The following is a 21,577-nucleotide window of genomic DNA, read 5'->3' as shown; positions in this document are numbered from 1 at the left end:
CCATTACATCAAAATCATTGAACTATTATTTGCATTTGCCTTTCAACCCAGAATTGCAAAACATTTTAGCCTGTCATCTAAAATTCAAGATCACTAGAAAAAAGATGGGAAATATTACTGCAAAACAAGAGAGGGAATGTCTTGATTCTCTTCTACCAGCCACAATGGAATATTATATATCTGGCATACCAGACTCCTTAGCAAAAATCTAGATGACATGCAACTAAAAACTTCAATAAAAAGAAACTCTCTCCCACCCCAAAATTTAGTAATATGCCCTATATACAAGATTCAGAAGTAATAAAACTAGACTAGCAAGAATAAAAACAAATAAAACCAATAGACTTGAATCATTCAAAAGTAGCAATTAAATATAAAGGATGACCTACCAACTGACCTTTCAAAACCTATGGATACAGATCTCATAAGTGCAGATTGGTCCATCTGACGAAATGCTACCAGTTTTCCCCCTATATCATAAAACACACCTGTAATAATGTGTATGACTATACATTAGAAGTGGGAATAGAGGCAAGAGTTACAGTTGGATTCTTATATATTATATAATCTAAGAATGGGATTTTCAACTGTTGACCTCTGAGGTAAAAAGAATTCAATAGTTTACATCAAAGGTTACATCAAAAACAGCAAAGACTTTTTAGTTGGAAGAAGCATTTTCTGCCCCAGACAAATATGCAGGTAGCTCTATGGACTTTTTGATTTGGTAATGCAAAGGCTATCTTGCAAAACCATGTGCACTCTTTATCAATCACACCTACAAGAAAACATGGACAAAGAAAGGCAGGTTCACACTTGCCAACTGGCCCAATTAATATTGTTGTAAGATCTAGGTTGTGAAATGGGTGGGTTGGTGATAGTTCACACTTATAGGAGCAACTGTTCACACTTTTGTAAGAAATTCCCCTTGGAAAATGACGTGTATTCATCCTTTGTCACACCCTTTTCTCCTTGTGACAAGCTTAGGATACACTACTGACTCTTTGTCATGAATGTGCTTTGGCATTTGATATTCCACTAAATTGCACACAGAAAATAATGTCACAACACAGAACACAGCTACATTTATTAATTATTACAGAGGGGGGAAAGAGAGGTATGCACAGCTACTGTTTTTGTGAATAGCCACAAGTTTATCAGAACATTTAACCTGGCCTTGTGTATATTTCCAAAAAGAAATGAACACCCACATGTTCTCCCCTTTATGGTTACATCACAACTTAGCCCAATTCTCCCACATTTTAGCACTATTACAGTGCTAAAATGGCTTTACCTGATAGACAAATAGTACTGTTGGGCAGAAAAACGTAACTATCCTTCCCTCCAACCAGTTATCTACTAGAAGGACAATTACTTCCTCTTATAGATAACCTGATTGGAGGGGAAGGATAGTTAAGGAAAAGGTTTCCTTTGTTGTTGTTGTTAGCTGCGAAGTCGTGTCCGACCCATCGCGACCCTATGGACAACATTCCTCCAGGCCTTCCTGTCCTCTACCATCTGCTGGAGTCCATTTAAGCTCACACCTACTGCTTCAGTGACTCCATCCAGCCACCTCATTCTCTGTCGTCCCCTTCTTCTATTGCCCTCGATCTTTCCCAGCATTAGGCTCTTCTCCAGTGAGTCCTTCCTTCTCATTAGGTGGCCAAAGTATTTGAGTTTTAGCTTCAGGATCTGGCCTTCTAAAGAGCAGTCAGGATTGATCTCCTCTAGGACTGACCGGTTTGATCGCCTTGCAGTCCAAGGGACTCGCAGGAGTCTTCTCCAGCACCATAGTTCAAAGGCCTCAATTCTTTGGCGCTCAGCCTTTCTTATGGTCCAACTTTCACAGCCATACATTGCAACTAGGAAGACCATAGCCTTGACTATACGCACTTTTGTTGACAGGGTGATGTCTCTGCTTTTAGTGTGCTGTCTAGATTTGCCATGGCTTTCCTCCCAAGGAGCAAGCGTCTTTTAATTTCTTGGCTACAGTCCCCATCTGCAGTGATCTTGGAGCCCAGGAAAATAAAATCTGTCACTACCTCCACAGTACCAAAGGGCAGAAGGTTTCCTTAGAACCTCACTATTTTTAACTAAATTGATCATGGAGGTGTGCCCTATATTCATGGACCAGGTAAGAATGTTGAGTTCTGCTGTTGTTGACAGTTCCTACTGATAGTTTTGAAGTGACTTGAAACAAAGTTGTAGTTTATGTGATATGCCATTAATGGAAAAAGATTTATTCTACTATGTATGTGGGAGTAAAAGTAAAAGTTAACAAGGAAAGAAATTCATAAGTGCTTTAATAATACTGTTTCATAGTTTACACATGGCAGAAACAGCAAAAATTGAATTACAGTGCTACTCAACAATCTCCAAACTCCTGAAATAGAACAGAATAGGAGAGGGTCTTTCCTCTTAGAAACTGCCACAACAGCAACCAAATTCCGTCCCTCTCCTACCCCAATTCTTTGGTCACAGTGAAGAAATCTCAGGAGAAACTAATAGGCTTTTATGTTAAAAGAGCTTGCTTACTTTTGATACTCAAGGTCAATTACTCCATTTAGAATTTCTTAGCTCTAAATGTAAATTATGTGCATTATGTTCAAACTGATGAATCTTGGGATCCTAGAAATTATACAATTGATCCCACAACTCTGAAATCTACCTATATATTTTCATCTGGAGTAGCTTCATTATTTGAACTTTATGGACCAATGATTTAATTTATTGTAATGCAGCTTTTCTACATGTTTGAAGTATTTACAAGATGTACTATTTAAAAGTAGTTATTGCTTCTGACTAGCTAGCCATTTCTATTTACAAATATCACCTGAATTTGTTGTTAAAATCATTTTTACTGTCCCAGTTTTGTCTCATGAGTAGTAGTATTCTTATTGACCTTCCACACTTTAGCCTAGTGTTCTTGCCCTCTATTAATACGCATTTTCTAGCTTTCATTCATTGAACATTTGAAGGTAAAAGCTTTAAGTCTCAATAAGTTATTTTTTTCACAAAGCTTCACAGAAAACTGACACATCATAAACAGCAGCATCTGATAACTAAACTATTTTGCACTGCACTCTAGTTCACACTTCAATTATTATAGGAATGAAAATGTAAATGCTCCCTGCACACCCAAGGCTACCATGTCAAAGACTCCATCTAGGCTCGCCTTCTATTTGACATGCTGGTTTTGCACAAGCAACATATTTTACATTGTATTTAGAAGAAATGGAGAATATTCTAATGAGACAGCTCCAAGTTGGATGTTATTCAACACTGAGTATAGCATACTCAACAGCCATGAATGTATTCTTCTACATGTGAGACTACTACATTTTTTCCTGATAACACTCATTATCAATTATGCAAGTATGCCATCTTGTTCAAGCCATGGAAATCCATGATCAGATTTTTTAATATGTTCTTTGTATCAAAACAGACATACAGACCACGGCATTTTAATTTTTTCACCATGCCACTTCTCAAACCTAAATTGTCTCCCAGTGGTTCCATTAAGTACCTATAAAATGAGTGCAGAATTATAAGAAAAATTTATAACCTCATAATTTTCTCTACCTTGCAATTAGAGATTTAATCCTCATTTGAACTAAATGACTTTCTATTTAAAGAAAGGAAGTCAGAATTATAACACGCATTGCCTTTGTTGGTTAGTACAACTTTTTCTTTTTTAAACAGAAATAGACAGCTACAGGGCAAACGTCTTTCTAAACACCTTTGACAGAAAGGGAATGAATAGCACATCCCAACGAAGAATTTTGAACAATATTCCATGAATAAAATGCCAAAGTGATGAACTGGCAAGAACAGTAAATAAAATTAGAAGAAAAGAACTTTTGGATTACAGCTCAGTATGATACCACTATGGGCAAGGATGCTTAAGACAAAGGAGAAGTTAGAGAAAGAAGATTAAATACAGTTGACATTTCTTTGGAAAAGAGCTGGAGAGGTACTGTTGGTCAGGATTATTAATTGGCTAGCAATTTACAGAGATTTTATCAAATGTCATAAACTCCCATTGAGTTTATGAGCCACACATTCATACCCCTCAATATTTAATCTTAGTTAGCAAGACCTTTCCTGCAAGGAAAACAGATGTTGCTTGTGAATTTATGTGATATATTTAAAAACTGTTCCTTGATAATAAACATGCTGAAAGAATTTGTTCAAAGGATCTAGGCAATGGACAATCATTCCATGTTTTTTCAGAAATGAATGTCCAGGGACCACTGAGTAACTCCTTCATATTTATGAAAAAGCAAATAGATTCGAATATCAAAGAATATCAGTGTAAAGTAGCAGTATGATTTGCCTGGGGATGGCTGACTTTGAAGTGCGAGAAAGCATCCCTTCTTTTATTCAGGTGTCAGCCCAATCTTTCCCCCAGGTCAGGAAAAGGAGAGCCTGAGGCCTAAGCACAAAATGAAGAAACCCTATAAGTAAACCAGATTAATCAGCCTCCCTGGGGCTCTAGCTTTTGACGACCCTTCTCTCCACACCCTTATTCTTTACTCCTAGTTACCAGCATAATTATCTCACTATTATATAAGTCTAGTTAAAATTAGAATTTATTAATAAGATGGAATCCTAATAATCTTGAGGTTTGGTCACTGCTGGAATTTACAGTCACAATTTTGTAATTGTAAAAACTGCCAAGACCTGAAATCGAAAACAAATAGCTATGCTTGGTTTATATTAATTTTAATCTTGTTTTTTTTCTGCATCACATCCTTACCACAGACCATTTGGGCCAGTATTTCTATAAAATACACATCAACCATTTTTGACAGAAATTCCCATTTCAGTCTTGCGCATCTCCATTTGGAAATATTAGGAACTACGTGAAGGAAAAGAGCTAAAAACCCAGGACAGCTGCTGGCAGTTAAAGGGGTAATACTAGGCTAGTTGGACAAAGAAACTGACAAGTTCCTTTGTTCTATGATCAATCATTCAATGGCTATGTTCTCATAGACTGAATTTAACCCTTTTCTGTGGTTGCAGAATATACAAAATTGCACACTAACCACATAGCAACAGCACTTAGACTTATATACTGCTTCACAATGCATTACAGCTCCTCTCTAAGCGGTTTAGTCAGCATATTGCTCCCAACAATCTGGGTCCTCATTTTACCGACCTCAGAAGGATGGAAGGCTGAGTCAACCTTGAGCAGGTGAGAATCGAACTGTCAGCCAGCAGTCAGCAGAAATAGCCTGCAGTACTGCATTCTAACCACTGCGCCACCATGACTCATAACACACTGCCATTACACATTTAGCCATAAGAAATTAACCAATGTCAAAACTTACCAGGCATAATGTTGTATAAATGCTGCTGCTAAGTTGATAGCTGTCTTAATTAAGCATACTGTATGAATACAGTTGATGACTCACAACAAGTAGCAAATTTAAACCAGCACCAGATAATATAAATGTATTCCCATGATAACTATACTGCAGTGATTGGAGGCCCTAGCAACCATACTGAATGTGACAAGAACAAAGGTTAACAGCCAATATCCTGCGTGTTAGCCACTATAAATATGTGGATCATTTGACCAATCATATTTATTTATATGCATACTCCTGACAAGCAACCAGACATTTTATTATGTTCATTTTATTAGCTTCATTTTTAAATATGTTGTATTTTTTGTAATATAAGGGAACTTATTCCTATGTAAAAGTATTAGCTGATCATTGAAGAAACCAAAATATCTGTAGCCTAATAATCAAAACTGTGCTATGACTTGATTTTAAAATGTAAATCAGCTCTTACCTAAAAATATTTCTTTTTTAAATGTAAGTTGGTAAATATGGCTGTTCTGTTCTTATATTTGGTATGCAAAAGACAAGAATTTACATGTGCTTCCAAACTTAAATAACGCATGTCTGTCTAAATCAGACATGCCAAACTTGTGATGTCACGTGACATTGCGCAATGCAGGGCTTTTCAACCAGTGGTATGGGTACCACCTGTGGTACATTGGCACCTGAGAGGTGGTAAGCGACCATCCTAGAAAAGTAGTGGGGGAAGTGAATGAGCTGAACCGGTGGCAGCACCACACAAGCCTGAGCGAGAGATGGCTGGAGCTGCAGGGCTGTCAGGGCTCAGCAGAAGCACCAGGATCAGCACTTCTTTGGGGCTGTCAGGGCTCAGTGGAAGCACCAGGATCAGCGCCAGGCTCCAGCTGGAGCTCAGCGCTGATCCTGGCGCTTCTGCTGAGACCAGAAGAAGCGCCGATCAGCTGGAATGTTGCATCATCCCCAGGGTCTTGTGATTTACATTCAGATGCTTGGCAACTTGGCAAACAAATTTATCATGGTCACAGTGTCCCAGGGTTATGTGAAGTGACCAAAACATGCGGCAACCACCCAGCAGACGGGGGGGGGGGGGAATAAAAACCAAACATACCCCCGCCCCACCCCCGCTGCCAATCCTCAACAGAAATTCTCACAACAATGAAAATCTCAGACAGGAGGAAGAGCGCCGCCTGGTGAGCAGGCAGGTGTCTTGCTCAGCTGTGGCTTGGGGGGCACTTTTTTCAGTGCCATTGTAACTTCGAGCACTCATTAAGCAAACTGTTGTAAGTCAAGGACTACCTGTACTTCATCATTTTTTTTCCTTTTTGGGGGGAGGTTCATCACGTTTTTGACACCTTGCTAGGCGACTGGTGGTACTCGGATGTTGCCATATCCTAAAAGTGGTACAATGGGTGAAAAGGTTGAAAAGCCCTGGCACAACGTATTGGGATGATTTTGCCATTGCCGCCAATGGGGTGGGCGTGGCTTCCACATGACACATCCGGCCTATGGGCCGGCAGTTTGACACACCTGGTCTAAATCCTCTCCTCTCTGTTCCTCTCACTCCCACATTTTTCTCTACTCACACACTCAAATGCACAGTCCAATATTACCAGCTTGTCCACTGTTGTCCTACAATAGCTACTTTACATATGCATGTCAACACTATACTTGCAACTGCCTGATAAATTTCCCTTTGAGGATATGCCCTAAATACAAACTTCTAACGGAAGTGTGTAGTATGGATAGAGATAATGCAGAGTTTGGAATCACAACCTAGGACTCTAAAAATCAAGCTCAATATTATGCTTAGTTTAAAAAAGTAAAGCAGACCATCCTTTTCTTCATAAAAAGAAAAATACATTCTGCTATGAGTTTTACTATTACTAGCAATACAGATGTCACCAGAATTGCAAAACAAGTTCTTAGTATTTTAACACTATGGAAATCTATTTATATTTCCCAGCTGTTTCTCCAAGGTGCCATGTGGCATTATATTGCTACATACCTTCTCTACTGAGTCAGCACTACATCTAAGTGGTTTTGCCCATTCCAGAGAATCCCCGTGTTATTTAATTGCAGTTTAATAGGCCAAATCTGGCAATAGCCCTTGCTAGCCTCTGCTTCTTACACTGTTCTCTTCTAGGAGCTCTTTAAACATTAAATAAGTAATTCTCTGAAGTTTAAACCATTTGCCTCTGTTTTGTTTGAAGCAGAAAGGAAAAAAGAATACAGCTTGTAGAAATTCTCAGGAAATTCTAATCCAAATCAGCCCAGTTCCATTTGCTTCACACATTTCCCTCCACACATGTGTGTGTATGTGTGTGGGGGGGGAGAAAACTTAATCACTTCAGGGAAAGATTCAAAGAGCAGCTATTTGATCTGTTAACACTGAAATGAACTTGATGCATTTGCTATGATTATTATTTGTATATGTCTCTGGATATGTTATACACATACACATATACACACATTTATGTATCTAATAAATTTATTAAATTTAAATATGAGAAAATTTTAAAACCTCATTTGAAAGAAACTGTAGCTTTGATTTGCATTTTGAAAACTCAAACCCAAATCCTAACAGCAGCTGCTCAATGTCAAAATAATTAGCCTATGCAGATGCAATAGCATACTCACTGCTCCCATCATAGCAATAAACATTACCAATAAATAATTTAAAACTGTGTATGAACTATGTAAGAATATGAATATGGATCTATATACCAAAAGTTGTTTCTGGGTCAGAAATCAAGTAGATTTTTCTATCCATTACAATAAGCCTCCAAGTTTACATTTTAATATTATTCATTTAGCATTCTTCAGCATTTGCCGCAAGCAACATTACAAGAAACACTTAAGAAAGATTTCAATGCAGGTATTAACAGCTCCCACCCATTGGATGAAATGACATCATGCTAAAAGCAGAGGATTTTCCTGTGTCTTGGCTGTAACAAGAAAGACAGCTAGTTTGATCTTGTCCTCGGTCCCACGGGCTGCCTAAGATATACTGTGTAGCTTCATTGCCCCCAGACTCACAGTCAAAGCCCCAAATAAAGCTTAAGAAATCTTAAGAAAGGGGAAATCTGTGGAATAGATTAAGATGAAATTTTAGACTCCTGAGTTTTGAGATTTCATGGAGCCATTTCCTCTAAATTAAATAAAACAAGAGAAACTTCCTTACTTAAACTTCAGTTAAGAAACACCTAGCTCTCAGCATCCTCCCAGCTATTTAGCAGGAGTAATAACTTTAAATGTCTGTGCATTTGTGTAAAAACAACTGATTGTATTTAAGCTAATCAGGAAGCTTAAGACTGAGAAACATGATTGAACTTTTTAATGTAAAATTTTCAAATTTTTATTTTTTCAAATTTTTTCACTTGTCAATTACCTGTAAACACCTTTCATTATGAATACCTGCGGAGCTACCCTAAAAGTATCCAATTTTCCTGATGCAGTTATAGTGTGTAGAACAGCTCCCCATGTGGCTTGCCTAAGTATAATTTCTAAGTACAGAAGCTGTTTGCTACATCCTCCACCATGCCAGCCAAAATATATACATAAGTTCTTAAAAGATCTATGCTATCTTGCACTTAAAGCAGCCATCTATTTTTGGTTATGCTATCTCTGCCAATGCAACTAGGTGAAAACCATATTAAAAAATGAAACTGTCCCAAAACTACAATATTTAAATGAACTGCAAAACGTCAGCTTCTGCTTAAGTGATCAGTTGCATGAACAGTAAAAAAAAAACCGAAAAGGAAATCTTTTCCTTGTCTGAGAGATAAAGAGAAAATAAAGTATAGCACATACTTCTTCCTAATGATATTTATCTTTATTCTTTTTTTAGAATTAAAATACTGTCACTTTCCTATCTAGGGGATAATTAATTCCTATTTAGAATTAGGCAAAAGAGAAGGGAAGAATCATATTGTCCATTTTCAGGCACTTTTTCCTGAGTAAAGCACAGATGAATTAGGCAATGGGCATCACTTTGCCAAATACAATTCTTTTTACTGTCCCATAACTTCAGTGGGAGGAAGCTAAACATGTATTTAACTCTTTTAGTAAAGTCATCAAGAATTACAGTACAAGTGTTTCCAACTTTATTATCCACTCTTAATATAAGACTTTAAATGTGTTTTTTTTCTTTTTTGTAACAGCAGTGAATTAATGAATAGGAGATAAATATGAGACAATAGAAGCCAATATTCTGGAGAAAGATATCAAGAATCATAAAATAAATTGGTTTTGTTTATTTTTGGCAGTCCATCACTATCAAAGTCCACTAATAGTATGGCCACAAGACTCTATATCTGTATATTTATAAACTGGATGAAATTATCATAAATTGTTATCTTGGCTCTCTGTCAGTATGTGTATGAACTGTATTTGGCACTAAATATCTATCTATTGACAGATAGCTATATCTCAGCAGCCAATGCTGTCAGCCACTGCTGATGAGGGCTGGAAGACACTTTCATCAAAGTAACATCTGTTTTCAATTTTCATTTATAGATGTGGAAACTCTTCAGCTGGACATTAATCATTCTCAACAGCAGCAATTAGATATGTGAGACATATCAGAACAAATCAAATTAGCCTCTATCTTAAAAAAACCCCACAGAAATAAAAGACCAGAAAGCAACAAGCTTTTATGAGTGTAGCAAAAACATTAAAAGAAAATTAAGTACATCGTAATAGTATTAAAACAGGTATGTTTTCAAGCATTAACTGTTTCTAGTCAGGCAGAAGAGAGACTTTTTCCAAAGTCCTTAAGAGATTGACTCTCTGTGTGCGTGTATGTATACATATGTATGTATATTGTATAACTCCCAATTTTTAAAGCAGAAAATGTATTTTGACGGTGGAAGAATTTGGACCATTTTCAAAACCATCGGATTAGACAAGCGCTACTTAAAATTTGGAATAAAATTAGAAAACAAAATTACATTAAAGTACCAGTCTGGTTGTCCACCCTTGAAGCGATAGTCTACCAAAATTTGTTTAATTTGGAAAACAGTACTACATACAAGGATATTACGAATGAAATGGGAGAACTAAAATCTAGACAGGAACTAGAGCAACAAGGGATAAAATTGGAATGGTGGGCTTACCTACAGACACAAACACAATATGGGAAAGATAAGAAAGTGTAGGGGATAAATATTCAAGAAACTGCATTGGATAAAAAATTATTGGGGCCAGATGAGAAACAAATAAGGAAATTGTATAGTTTGCTATTGGGGTACAAAATGTTTGAGGAACAAGTTAAAGAACCAATGCTGATATGGGCTAAAAATTTGGGACATGGCATAGATTTTGATATTTGGTAAACTCTCTGGGATAGAAATAAAAAGATAACGCTGGCCTCAGCTTATAAAGAAAATTTATATAAAATGTTTTACCGGTGGCATCTCCCACCAGCACGATTAGCCAAAATGTACAAGACAATATCCCCTAGCTGTTGGAAGTGTTCCGAAGAATTAGGTACTTATTTCCATGTTTGGTGGTCCTGTAATAAGACGCAAAAGTATTGGCAAAGGATTCGGATATGGTTAGAAGAAATATCAAGACTGAGTGTAGATTATAGACTAGAATTTTTCCTTATAGGCATAACAACAGAGAAGCATACCAAAGAAGAGTTATATATAATGATACACATCATCACAGCAGCGAGAATGACGTTCGCCCAGAAATGGAAAAACAGTGAAATACCGGACGAGAGTGAAGTGATAAATAAAATTTGGGAGTGCGCAGAAATGGACAAGTTAACTTTGGAAATTAAAAATAAAGATCAGTCAGATTACTACAAAATTTGGAATAAGTTTTACTCATGGTGGGAACAGAAAGGAAGGTCACAACAGAAACACACAGGATGCTTATTTCACATATTACTAGAATAAGCAGGCATATACATAGAATGAAGGCTACTGCTAAGCTTGTAAGCCGCCCTGAGTCTTTGGAGAAGGGCGGGATATAAATGGAATTAAAAAAAAATAAGGTAGTTGATAAGATTGAATATTCTATAACTGTATATAAATGATATGTATATAAAGTGTATATATGTATATAAAACACAAAAATGATGTAAGACAAGAAGGATTGTCAGACCGTTAACACCTTGTCCCAAGTTTTAAATAATAAAATTTGCTATTAAAAAAAGTAAGCTGTTAAAAAAAATTGTGCTATTCAAAAACAAAGCCAAGCTTCTCTCCCTCCTCTCCCCTCCACACCCCAGTTGTTTGTAGATAAAACTGCAAAGACAAAATTTAAGAGGAATTGGTAGTTTGATTTCAAGTGATGGATACAAAAAGGGGAAAAAAGCTGAGTAGAATAGAATGTAAAAGAACTAATTGAGAAACCATAATATAATTAATTAACACATTAAAAATATATTCAGTCAAGATTTTATTTACCTTGACACAGTAATGTCAACAAGCATTACAGTAGCAGAGAGTAGAAGGTGGCTAGAAGTACTGATATCAGCACTGATATTCTCTGAAATCAAGAGCCTAATTTTGATTTATTTCAGTAAAAAGAGAATTGATCTTAAGGTCAAACTGAATGCCAGATGTACAGTCATTTCCATCAAGAGAAAATTTCAGACTGAGGATAGATTGGAGGACCAACCCCCCTCCAACTGTGGGACATCCACACAATGTTCTCTAATATTAACAACTTCTTTTCAGCTTACATTATATGAACCCCATGAACTTCAATAGGCTTCTAGTGTCTTAAAAGATTGGAATCATCTAACTAAATCAATATTCAAATTAATTATATGAGTTTAATAGCTGGGAAGAAAGACCTTGATAACCGAGGCCAAAGCCTATGGATCTTATTCATGAAAGAATTAGCACTGAAGATAGCGTGACTCACACATAATGCAAAGCAGAAAAGAGCCTTCTCCAATCCACCCACAAGGGCATGTTTCAAACACCCGCCTCTCCTGCTTAAAAAGTTCCCAGCAGAGAAATCCAGATGTTTGGCATATTTTATCCAGACATCAGAAAAGAACACTGACATCGGTCAAACAAATTCTCTATTATCCCATACAAGAAATATATCTGCAACAAATATTGCCCTTTTCATACTTGAACTTTGGATATCTTAGGAAACTTTCCCCAACCTAGACAACTCCCATCATTCCCAGACATCTCTCTGAAGGTCATGAGAGTTGTAATCTATTCTGTTAGTGTCTGGATAAAGGGCCAAACTGGAAAAAGTTGTCTTAGAATAAGGATTATTTTTATTATTTTGGTTACATTGTTACAACATCTAAGATAAATTTAACTAAAGCCTTTTTATGCACTTGATTGTCTATTGGTAATGGAAGTGCCTATGCCCAGTTTTGCTAGCTGTTTTTCAAATGCATCCAGAAAGTTTCCTACACTTTTTCTGGCAATCAATCATTGTAGTCACATAATAGTGAAGGACACATTCATCTCCATTTACAGTATATTCATAATCCCTTATCCCTCATAAAATTAGGTTCTTTGGGCCTAATGATTACCTTCCAATGTGCATTCAACAGATTTATGCAATCAGCCATTTCACACAAAAATTAATACTTTGCCATACTTGACTGCTGCATAGCAAACTTTATTTTTTATGGCAATTTTCTATTTCCAGACAGATTGGAAATATAATTTGAAAATCTAAGTACAAACCAAAAGTTCCCAAATATGTGCTTTATAATAACAATGTTTTCCAATCTAGAATGATCTTAGAATTACAGCTCAAATGTTATTGTGGAAAAGATATGGAAAGTCAGCTGTAGCAATCCATTCAGTGGAAAGAGCCTCCCTCCACTAGAAGCCTAGTACAGGTAGTCCTCGACTTATGATCACAATTGGCACTGGATTTCTGGTTGTCATTACAATCAGAAATTGAGGCGCCCATGTGAACTTGATTTTATGTCAATTTTTGCAGATGTTAAGCAAATCACTGTAGCCATTAAGTGAATATGTGGTCATTAAGTGAACACTGAAGTCATAAATACAAATCTATTCTTATGAATGGACTTTTTTGGCCACAAACTGGCAAAAATGCCAGAAATCAGCAAAAAACTCACAAATCAGACTCACATAACAGTAGGAGGCAATATATTAAGAAATCCTTGATACAGTATTTAGTGAGTGAAGGCTTCAATACACATGATGTTTAAAGCCTTCGCCTGCACTGTGGTATACCTTTTTAAAATTATTATTATTTTAATCAATAGTTCTCTAGAACAGACAAAAATCTCTGTATTGAAAGCTTGACAGATATTTTGCCCATACTTCAATTATCAGCAACAACTCAAAATGGAGCCAATAAAATTTTTTTCACTCCATCACGATTTGTAACATCTAACAATTTAGATATAGAATAGAGACATTCTGTGCTTATTATTAAGTTTTAAAGACCCTACATTTTCTTAAATACAGATAATGTATTTAACAACACATGCACTTAGGCTTTATATTGAATATTGGCTTTATATTGAATGTTTTTTTATCTATCCTGCATTCAGAATCTACTCAGCAAGACTCTAAGGTAATTACAAATAAAATAACAAATCATAATATTTGCAGATGTAACATAATCCTAAAATAGCAATCAGATGTAGCATAAAATATTTCAAAACAGTCCAGAAGAACTTTTAAGGAATCTTCCTATGGTAACATTCCTTTCAAAAACAACAACAAAGTTAGGTTTCACTGGGAAAAGATACTGTACAAATTGTATACTGCAAATGAAAATGGCTGTCCTCCACTTACCACCTTATCACAAAAAACAAGAATAACTTCAGAAAAGCATTGCCTGGACATCTTAGCGTGAAAGCAGACTGATGGGTGAAATTTCAGGTATCTAAGTTTCAAATCTTAGTGGGGTTTATGGATTAACACTAGTGCCCTAATTTTATATATTGTACATTTCAAGCGATTTTAGCAGAAGACAAACTTTTGGTGGCCAAAGGCAGGACTTGATATAGGTGGGGTGAGAGGCATAAGGACCACTACATTGCATTGCTAAGCTGGTATTTGGAGCGGAATTCTGAGGATTTTACTGTTAACTCTGCCATGCCAGGAGATTGATTGATTGATTATCTGCCATTGCAGTGGTGTTATTTCTTTGTGAACGCATACAGTAGATGCATTTTCCTATTGACAATTTGTCCTTAACCTGATTTTTCAGATCTTCTTATATTGTACTCATTGCCACTGTAACTGAGTCCATCCTCCTTGCTGCTGGTCATCTTTTTCCCTTTCTACAGCTATCTCCAGAGAGCTAGATTTTGCACAATGTGTCCAAAGTAGGATAATTACATGTTTATTTGTTTCCTATTTCAAAATAGAGCAAAAATGTGCTTCAATATTTTGGCAATCGTAGTCAAACATGGTTCTGAGAGCCACAAAAAAAGGAAAACCAGGATTATGTGCAAACCTGGGCCACAAATTGCTCATCCATACTTAAACCTTCAGTTACATTAAAATACAGAAATTAATGTGTACCTGTGATGCAATTTGTCTCTTCTTTCCAGGAGTCAAATTGTCACTAAGAGATCTCCTATATGGCATGCACTGCAGTAGTCTATCCTTGAAATCATTGAAGTGGCAATAGCAATAGCAACAGCAATACTACTAATAAAGCAAGATTTAAATTCCTATCTGCTTAAAAATATCTCTGAATATAAAGCCCCCACTGGCTAGTTATACGTTGCTATAAATAAAGCTATCTAAGTGATGTAAGCCACAAAGATTTGACAGCGATGGCTATTAAAAAAACTATGATGAATGCAGGTGTCTTACAAAGCAGAAGCCTAACCTCAACTCAACTATTTTTCAGCCAAGGATGAAATTTCCCCAGCCTTCTATTATTCCAGAATATTTTATTTTACACTTAATAAGTGTGACTTGTGGAAAAAAATAACTTTGCTCCATTTTCTTAATTTCATCTGTTCTATCAGCCAAGAGAAATACACTAATTTATAACTTGAAGGAAGCCTGGAGATACTGTCACCCACCATTCATCCAAATTTGTCACTAGCATCCCATTAAAGCCATAATTATTTTTTAATTAAAACTAAGGAAACTGGCGTGCATGTGCCTACTTTATACATCTGTTATGGGTTAAAATAGCTTTTTTTATATATAAAAATGTTTTTTAGACCGCAGTCTTTTGTGGCCACAGTCCATGCCAAGGAAAACGCAAGCTTGCTTATTTTCTCTGTGGGGTGCAACAGCGCCTGTGTATGCCTGAACAGATTCGACTGGCCGTGAAAAGAATTCTAAATAAAACACAAACATGGAATTTGGCAACCTCACAGAAGCAAGCTTAAGACTAATTCCAGCATGCGAACGACTCACACAGCAAGTCTGGCTCCACTATAAATGAAACCAGGCTCTGTAAAATATCCAGCAAAGTTTGGGAGACCAGATTTAAAAGGAGTGTTATTGTTGATGATATTATTATACTTACTATAATAGCGGTATATAGTACCTGGTTTATTTGTGTATGTGAGTGTGTATGCATGTGCAAATGTGTGTCTGCCCACGTTTGAGAATTGTGCTTTCCATCAGTCAATAATTCCAATGTTTACTTACAAATTAAATCAAAATAATTTTGCTTGTGGAGTTGGGAAACTCTGAAATAAGAACAATGAATGAATGCATTATATTACAACTGACCAAAACAGAGTTAATTAAAAGATATTTTACTGATTTAAAATAAACCAGCAATGGAGAATGTTACCTTGTTAGCATGCTTGAAAAACTAAATGCTATTAAAGCACAATCCCCAAAGAGGATACCACATTATAGAGATCACACACACACAAAAAAACAGGTGGGGAAGCTATGATCTATAACTGGGACCATCATTTGCTTACACACATTTGTACAAAGCTAGAGAGCAAAAAGGGGTAGAATATGAGATATATGTGCTGTCTTTCTCGTGTGTGGGTGGGTGTGTGTGTAGCTACACAGACATATCATTTTAGGTATCTAAAGAATAAGTTTCTGCTAGGTTTCTATCACTCTGTAATGTGAGAGAACTAACATACTATAGATGTTATGGGTGACCTGATAAAAACAGGAGATACCATCCTCATTCTATCTCTAATAGTAAACTCATGTGGCTAAGTGCAGTCTACTTTAGTCTATAAAATTCTGAATAACCATAAGATTTATTTATTTATTTATTTATTAGTTTTTATAAACCGCCCTTCTCCCGAGGGACTCGGGGCGGTGTACAGAGGAAGGAAGGTATACAGATCGAACAATAAAAATAATAAGAAACACTAATGAACACAAACTGGGACCCCAATTAACGCTATCATGCCAGGCCAGCCTGCTGAAACAGGAAAGTTTTTAAGTCGCGACGGAAGGTACGGAGGTCAGGGGCCATCCGGATTTCTGTTGGTAAGGTGTTCCAGAGGGCTGGCGCACCCACTGAGAATGCCCTCCCCCTGGGGGCCACCAGCCGACATTCCTTGAGCGGTGGCACCCTGAGGAGGCCCTCTCTGTGGGAGCGCACAGGACGGTGGGGTGCTGACATCGGCAGAAGTTTAAACTCTTTGCTGCCACCCAGTAGTTTTCTAGTTTGCAGCAAATATGGATGGCTTTAGGTGTAATTGATTGCATGAGCGTTTGGGGGGACTGAATTATTTCGGACTCTGCTCCAGTTTATAGGAAATATTAGCAAAGGTGATAATTTATTTTCAAATATGGTAGTTCTGCAAACCTTATAGTTAGGCAATTTTTTTTCCACTGATCAGAACTCTTGCCTCACCATGGGCTCCAGCAAGTCATTATATAATCTCCTATTTCTATGGCTTTTCTTTTCTTGTGTGCATTGTTTAGAACCTATTTTTCCACACTGCTTTCAAGTCCTGCCTTGACAGCAACATGTAACCATTCTTTGCAGTTCTAGAAGGTGAGAAAACCACCTAAATGCAAAATTGCTGACGTGTTACTATTTTATCTTCATAATTCACAAGGCAATAGAGGAATGGTGGTAAGGCATCTGGGAACTATTTGGCAAATATTAGTGCTTTCACAATCAACTTTCCTTGCATCTTTCCATTGCACCAACTATTTATTTGCATACTACCAGCAAATGGACTCCAGAAAATGGTAGACAGGAAGGCCTGGAGGAACATTGTCCATGGGGTCGCAATTGGTCAGACACGACTTCGCAACTAATAACAACAACCAGACAAATGCAAACAAAAAAATGGAAGAAAATACATTAGAAAATTATACCATTTCTTCTACAGATGGAATAAAGATATTTCTGCTATTCAATGATCTGATGTAGCTCAAAAGACAGGACAGATTGTTTGTATTTTTCTGTTGATCAACTGTAGTGAAAGAGGGTAAGAACTGAGTTCAACACATTGGGTCCTCTGCATGCTGTCTGCATTTTGAACCCAACAGAAGTGAAAATGATTGCAGGTTGGTTTCAAATTGTGTTGCGAAAAACTAAGTGGAGGTATGCGGATATGCCAGTAGTATGAACATTTTCTCTATTATCTGATTGATTGATTACATGGATGTTGCTTAAAAAGTATTTTTTTTTAAATGAAAAGTTATTTTATACATTTTCCAATGTCGCAAAAAGTTAAAATTCATTTTAAAGTGTTCATTTTCAGAAATATCATTACACATTACATAGAACTAAAATGCTAACCTGTTGCTTGGATATACATCAGAAAAAGTAATTTAATAGATAGCATACAAGTACAGTAAATCTATATGATTTCATTTCTTTACACATTATGGGCAGCTGACTGTATGAACTGTTTTTTGTGAAAAATATTGCAAGTAAAGTGTGAATAAAAGTAATTTCTTGGATGATAGAACTACCATGATCCATTCAATCATATAAGTCATCATTAGATTTATTTCACAACACTTGATAAAAACTAGCTTCTAGTAAATGCATTGAGGCCTGATTTGACCTTATATAATTAATCTATGAAACAATTTATATACAATAGAAAGAATGTGCTTTGATTTGTTTATTAGGAATATAGCCTCCATGATTAAATGGAGAGGTTACTGGATTTGGCCATAGAATATATTTAATGAACATTCAGTCTACTGGAAGACCTCGTGGTGCTTCTCAACTCCATCTGAGAAAATATATTATAAAAATTGGAAAACACTTTGTACAGCCAAAAGGATTACCAATAATTTGAATATATTATATTCTGAAATAAAACATACAGTGCAAAACCAGCAGTTATTTGTGGCTGGCCTGCCCATTTGGAATCACATTCCCAATGAAGTCTGCACAATTCAGTGATGCGTGGGAGGGGGGTTGTTTTGTTTTTTAGGAAAATCCTTAAAATCTAGGATAATTCAGGAGGTGCTGAGGAAGGATGGTTGTAACTGCATTTGTTATCAATTATTTTTGCTCTTCTTGTATGTATTAGTGTTCTCCCCAACTTTGTGTTTAGTGTTGTTCTGTTATCATTAGTGGTTTATTGATATTCAGAGTTGTTTTTTGTTTTTAAAGTGTAATTATTAATTTATTCTACATCACTCAGAACTACTTCAACAACTACACAATTTATCTATTATTTAAATAAATAAAATAACTTTCTAATTTGGTAATAAACATCATAACCCAGATTTACACACTTTGTGACAGCCAGTAGTGTAATCTTTTCCATTTTGCAGGTGCAAGGAAATTTCTGTTACTTATTATGACAAACTCAGCTTTCCTCCCATTTTTGAAGTCCCAGGAAAACAACAATAAAACCTACTGAATTCCTTGGCTGATAGCCTACATTTGGTTTGGCAAATTACAAGTTGTTCTAAATCAGGGATAATATGAAACATACAACCTCAGACTCATCAGATCATAAAGAAAATCCTAGGAATGAAAATATCTATTTTACATGGAATTCACTGCCACTATCAAGAACACTGTAGGGACGCAGTGGCTCAGTGGGTTAGGACACTGAGCTTGTCGATCAGAAGATCGGCAGTTTGGCGGGTCGAATCACAAGTGCCGCGTAGCAGAGTGAGTGCGTTACTCGTCCCAGCTTCTGCCAACCTAGAAGTTTGAAAGCACGTAAAAATGCAAGTAGAAAAATAGGGACCACTACGGTGGGAAGGTAACAGCGTTCCGTGCGCCTTTGGCGTCTAGTCATGCCGACCACATGACCACAGAGACGTCCTCGGACAAGCGCTGGCTCTTCGGCTTTGAAACAGAGATGAGCACCGGCCCCTAGAGTTGGAAACGACTAGCACGCATGTGCGGGGGAACCTTTACCTTTACCTTTATCAAGAACATTAATACTCAATGGAGGGCAGTTATCAATAATTTTACCTCTTACACATGAACTATTTGTGTGAGCCAATAGCCTTTCTAGTTGACTTTAAAATAGAACATCAAAAGTGTTACTTATACAGATTGTGTAACTTGGTCCCTCTCTAACTAGAGATTCACACAATTTATATAGAAAGAGATTAAAAATATTTAAAGTGCAGTTTTAGGGACATTTTCCAAATGTCCTTGTCACCTCAAATATTCACACCTTCCATAAGTTCACAGACTTCTAATTCTTTTAGACATTCATTTTTTTAAAAAATAAACTTGTTTCATATGTCAGACTGATCATACTGAATCACTGAGGCTTTGATTTCCCACTTTTTAGAAGACAAAAAGAGGCTAAAAACTGTTGTTCTAATCTTATAAAATTGGCTAAGCTTAACAAGATATACCAGAAAGTCCCTTCTTTCCTATATTTATTTTTCAATATTTCATTAATTCTATGCTACAAAAATAGTGGCACAACACATTGAAAGAAGCACTTTGATTCAAGACAGCACTGAGTGGTCTTCGAATTTTGACCTATAAAAGAATTAGTAATACTGCACAAAATATTAAGAACATTTTTCATTAAGAACTGCTTTGTGCTCTCATTTCAAGAATGATTTTGAAAAGAAAAGGCTCTAGGGGAAGTTGTAAAATGATTGGATGGATAGATGGATGGATAAATGCATGGACAGACAGACAGATGTATATTTGACCTCTGGCTACTTTGACAGTAATAGATGAGGGAGGGAGGGAGGGAGGGAGGAAGAGAGAGAGAGAGAGAGAGAGCGCTGTTGAACAGCCCTCTCCTAAATGTTTAGCCATCTCTACAATAGCAGTATGCCAGACTATTAGATACAAAACAGTCAATAAAATGTTGACAATACTATATTTCTATCCAAAATTTTCAATTTATTATGACTTAAGAATTAAATTCTGACAACAATAAACATCTCTGTTACTATATTCAGCCTTATCCCTACAAAGTTCTATAAATTTTTAAAAGTGTTTTGGAAGTGTACTTTTACACAAGTATAACTTTGGCTACCTTCTAATGACAATGAGCAATAAACTAGTACTATATGCATGCACATTAAATGCAGAGTAAAGGTGCTAAGACAGATAATTTTCATGGAACAAGAACATCATTTGACATATGTCAGATGAAGTATTTCTATTAATATAATTAGAAAATAGCTGGAAATACCTTGTTATCACATATGTATATCAAAAAACCTAGGGCTAAACTTGTGCCGAGCACAAGTGTATGAAAGTCCCATGCTCCCCATAACAGACTAATATTCCTCTCCTGTTTTTTTTAAAAAAATAATGAAGTATTTGCAAAAAGACATTCAGCTGGTTGACTGCATTAAATAAAAATGATGAGTTGTAAGATTAAGGTAGTGCAGCTGACTTTACAGTACAAATCACCTATAGTGGTTTATTCTGTTTCCAAGGTGATGTTGCTTAAAAAACAAAGGAATTTTTTTGTCCCATTTCTGATTAAGGAAATATACCCAAGTATTTGACTGCTCCATCTATGTCTGAAAACTAATCATCAGCATTTTTCTGGCATATACAGCTTAATCCTCAAGAAGTAGTATCTTTGATTATATGTATTATATTATAGTCAGAAGTATCTTTGTCCAAATGGTATAATGGTCTGCCTATGTTTTTAGGCATGATGTTCAATTGTAAAAGCTTCATCTGACATTTTCTTAGAGCTGCTGTATTTAGAGAAATCCATCTGGGAGCAAATCTGTAAATGAAATAAGCCACTGAGGAACAGGCCAGCATTTTTTTCATGCTACTTCTAACAGTTACACACATATCACTTTATATGTGAACTAGGACAGGATCATACTGAAAATCTGGACTTATTTCTAAAATGAAGCCATTTTTTTAAAAAAAGTACAAAGTTTAAAACAAGGTTGCAT

At 36.3% G+C, this 21,577-nt stretch overlaps 1 protein-coding gene and 1 long non-coding RNA gene across 7 annotated transcripts in view; one reads left to right on the top strand and one right to left on the bottom strand.

The window, feature by feature from the left end:
* Positions 1-11,189, top strand: part of LOC308660337 — a 28,971-nt gene extending 17,782 nt beyond the window's left edge. Inside the window, exons 3-4 of one of the 2 annotated variants that reach the window (XR_014024720.1) lie at positions 9,843-10,039; positions 10,938-11,189. This is a non-coding gene — a long non-coding RNA (uncharacterized lncRNA). Of the gene's footprint in view, positions 1-9,842; positions 10,219-10,937 lie in introns of those variants that run through there. The other variant, XR_014024721.1, reaches the window with a different exon arrangement.
* The window catches only part of BCL11B (BCL11 transcription factor B), a 156,321-nt gene that overhangs the window by 47,869 nt on the left and 86,875 nt on the right, over positions 1-21,577 (bottom strand). The window lies entirely within an intron of this gene.

The sequence above is a fragment of the Vipera berus genome, assembly GCF_964194415.1.
Source record: "Vipera berus genome assembly, chromosome: 1".
Taxonomy (NCBI): Eukaryota; Metazoa; Chordata; class Lepidosauria; order Squamata; family Viperidae; genus Vipera; species Vipera berus.
The sequence above is the reverse complement of the archived record's forward strand: the minus strand, read 5'-3'. Positions and strand labels throughout refer to the sequence as shown.